General features: G+C 39.7%; 1 pseudogene; it reads right to left on the minus strand.

Moving 5' to 3' along the window:
* Window positions 1-3,257: 3,257 nt before the first annotated feature.
* Window positions 3,258-3,690, minus strand: LOC116477399 (large ribosomal subunit protein uL24-like; annotated as a pseudogene).
* Between the last annotated feature and the right edge of the window lie 460 nt (window positions 3,691-4,150).

Consider the following 4,150-nt stretch of genomic DNA (forward strand, 5'->3'; position numbering starts at 1 on the left):
AACCATTGTGGAAGTCAGTGTGGCGATTCCTCAGGGATCTCAAACTAGAAATACCATTTGACCCAGCCATCCCATTACTGGGTATATACCCAAAGGAGTATAAATCATGCTGCTATAAAGACACATGCACACATATGTTTATTGCGGCACTATTCACAATAGCAAAGAGTTGGAACCAAGCCAAGTGTCCAACAACGATAGACTGGATTAAGAAAATGTGGCACATATACACCATGGAATACTATGCAGCCATAAAAAATGATGAGTTCGTGTCCTTTGTAGGGACATGGATGAAACTGGAAAACATCATTCTCAGTAAACCATCGCAAGGACAAAAAACCAAACACTGCATGTTCTCACTCATAGGTGGGAATTGAACAATGAGAACTCATGGACACAGGAAGGAGAACATCACACTCCGGGGACTGTTGTGGGGTGAGGGGAGGGGGGAGGGACAGCATTAGGAGATATACCTAATGCTAAATTATGAGTTAATGGGTGCAGGAAATCAACATGGCACATGGATACATATGTAACAAACCTGCACATTGTGCACATGTACCCTAAAACCTAAAGTATAATAAAAAAAAAAAAAAAAAAGAAATACTGGGTCTAGTAGATAGCTGGATTGACCTACCTAGGCTCAGGTGAGAGCTCCTGGCTGGAGAGAATAGACCTGAAATTGCCATTATTCTAAAGGTAATTAAAACTATTTATAGATAGGATGGCTCACAAGGCAGTGGAACATTTCTTTTCTCTCTAGGCACAAAGCTAATGTCAAAGTCTCATTCTGGTGTCCTAGGTCTGTAATTGTGAAAGAGTTATCTATTCTGAAGAGTGCTTTTTATTGCCCTATGAACTGTATGAGATGGCACATACCTCTTTTGGAAATGTGAAGTGATTTCTTCCTTTCATTACCAGTCCCTGAAGAAAACTGGTGAAAGGGTGGCCTCTGACTCCGCTTCCTAGTGAGTGAATACTAATGAAAACAACTGCCCTTCAAACAACAAAAGATGAAATCAGCAGGCAACTAGCTATGCTGCAGGACCAATAGCGGGAATTAGGTTAAGGATTTGGCCAAATTTCTGAAAACGTTCTTCTCCCTGGAGGAATTCTGTCATTAGGATGAATGACACTGTCAGTTAAATAAAATTTTCTGATTAATGTAATTTGGGCTTTTTGTTTGTTTTGACATGTGAATTTGCGAGAAGGATGAGTGGTGTTAGGAATTACTACTGTGCATATTCCTCTATCTTAAATTCATTTATATCCCTCCATTTAAGTTGCCATAGAGGTTGCTATGGAGAGCTTTATGTCCAGTGACATAAATGAACCCAAAAATACATGTGTTACAAATCCACCTACCCCAATTTTGTAGTCAGTGATTGTTAAATTATTTTGAAAATATGAGTAGCCTCTGGTAATTAGAGAATATAGAGGCTACAGAATTCTTTACTTCCAATATTGCTCTCAGGTGTTAAATTTCAATAAAAGCAAATCCCTTACAAATTTTGCCATAGGTACAATATTTATTCTCATGCTGGCACAGAACAGTCTTATAGCTTGCTTCTGTAAGCATGATAAAGTCCTGCTCTCTGTTTTTATGCATTTCAACAAGTATCTGCCTGGAAATTTCAATTTGAGACTGGTGCCATGATATCCTAAAGGCTTCTAGTTAGATGGGGAAAACATGGTCCTCTATTAATTCAGGAAAAACAGGACCAAAGGGAATTCTAGACTTCAGCCACTCCTCTGAAGATGTTGGACTGCAAGGCTTACTGAATTCTTGTATCTCCCTTATGTGAAATCTTTCTCAACCACATATCTAGAACACCGCTCATTCATTAATAACAAATTATTTCTAGCATACCTTACTTCTGGTGTAAATTTACATAACAATATTTGAAGTGTCCACTGTTTATATCTGCTGTGTGAATTCCTGATTAGTTTTCTCCAAATGCCAACTAACCTCTCTTAATGTGTAGATCAAGTTTACCCTGCACATGGATTTATACCATACTATTTACACTAAAGTATTTTTAAATAAATTACCAAACAGAAAATTCAAAATACTTTATTTTTAAAAGTACAAAACCCTCACAGAGTCATATTCAAATTTCCACCAAAATGGATAATATTGACCATTTTTGGCAGTACAAAAATGCACCTCCCCCATCCCATACACTAAAAGATATAATACCTAAGAGATGATGCCTAAAACAGAACACTTCACAAGCATGCATGTCATTCATTTTACACACAGTCTCCCAGGGAAAGGATTTGAAACTATAGATCCTGGCCAGCTATTCCACCAACTTGTTCCTCAACTCCCAGAGACTATTGCTGGTAAGGGCTAGAGTAACTCCACAGAGACTCATTTCTGCTATAGTATAGCACTATTTTTTTATCCACTAATTTGGGGGAGGACAGTAATTTATATTAGCATGTCTTTTCAACAATATGTAGGGGTTCCTTGTCAGTATGTGAGAATAGCACCCTTTAATTAAATAAAGGATTGACACCACAGCCATGGGGAGGATAGCTCCAAAAGTATGTCCTATTCACCACTTAATAAGGAAATAAACTTATTATCAGGAAAGTATGTTGTGTATAACAGTCAGATAGTATAATGTTCATCTCCTCTATAGTATTTAATAAAAAAGCTTTTGGCCAGGTTGGGTGGCTCATGCCTGTCATCTCAGCATGTTGGGAGGCTGAGTTGGGAGGATCACTTGAGGCCCGGAGTTGGAGACCAGCCTGTGCAACATAGTGGAACCCTGTCTCTACAAAAAATAAAAAAAGAAAGAATTAGAAGGGTGTGGTGGTGATAGGCACCTATAGACCTAGATACTCAGGAGGCTGAAGCAGGAGGATGAGGATTGCTTGAGCCTAGAGTTTGAGGTTATAGTGAGCTATGATGGCACCACTGCACTGCAGCCGGGGTGACAGAGAAAGACCCTGCCTCAAAAGAAAAAAAAAAAAGAGGAAAGATTGAAAGGAAGAAAGTTTTCGGGTTTTGGGGTGGGATGTCTCTGGACCTGCAGTACAACCGAAATAGGATTCAAGGCTCCAGAAAGAAAACAGACACCCCTGAGGGAAGGGGGTGATGATCTTCTTTTGAGATATTAGAATGAGGTGGGTTTTGATGGCTTGAATGGCGCAGATACTTCCTTATTCCTCAGGCCATGGTTGAGGATCCTTTTCCTAATAATCTAGAACAGACTCGGAGATATAGACTATTTGTAAATAAGGTTACTTTATTCCTGCATCTTGATTGTTTCTTCCTTATATTTGCCCTTTCCCTTTCCCACTGGGCAAGAATTGGCTTTCTGTTCAAGGATCTTTTTGCGTCTTTGTCCAGCTTTAGCCTGGTGATAACCACCCTGCTGCGGTGAATGCCCACATGGGCGGTTGTGCAATTAGCTTTTTTCCACTGCACCTGTTCAATGTAGGTGACATATTTCATCCTGTAAACCTGGATTACTTTGCCAATTTGCTGACCTTTATAGTGTCCTCACACAACTGAACTTCATCACCCTTTCAGATGGGCATGGATTGAACATTGTACTCCCGTCTCAGCTCTTTGGAAAGAAGGGAAAATGTATTTCTCCTGAGAATGTGGGAAGGCTCATTGAAATGTCCTTTATGGTTCTTGATTCAGTCTAAAATGATAAATGGATTGAATTTCATTTTGGTCACTGCCATTTCGGCGGAGGCCACAAAAAAAGAGATGACTATTTTTATAGTAATTAGTCTGGTTATCCGAAGATGAGAGATGCCTCTCAATTCATGTTTCATTTTTTGCCTATGGATGAGGGGCGGTAAACTTAGCCCACTCCTTTCTTCTCCACATTAGGGGCTGAATGGATGGCCCACCCAATAACCCCATCAGATCACCCTTTTCCCTTTCCCACTTGGCAAGAATTGGTCCCTGAGCCTCACTTTTGTAAACCTCAGATTTGCTTACAGTAATCTGAAGCAAATAGTTTGGGGGTGACTATGAGGCAGTTCTTACATGTTTCAATAATGCATGGTGGAATTTTGTTGTACCCCTTCCACCCATGTGTCCAATTATACCATACAGGACAAGGTGAATGAAGATGTTTTATTGTCAAGGTTCAGTAGGGAAGTATGTTTAAAATTGGTTGAG

The sequence above is a fragment of the Hylobates moloch genome, unplaced genomic scaffold (assembly GCF_009828535.3).
Source record: "Hylobates moloch isolate HMO894 unplaced genomic scaffold, HMol_V3 SCAFFOLD_11, whole genome shotgun sequence".
In the NCBI taxonomy this organism is placed as follows: Eukaryota; Metazoa; Chordata; class Mammalia; order Primates; family Hylobatidae; genus Hylobates; species Hylobates moloch.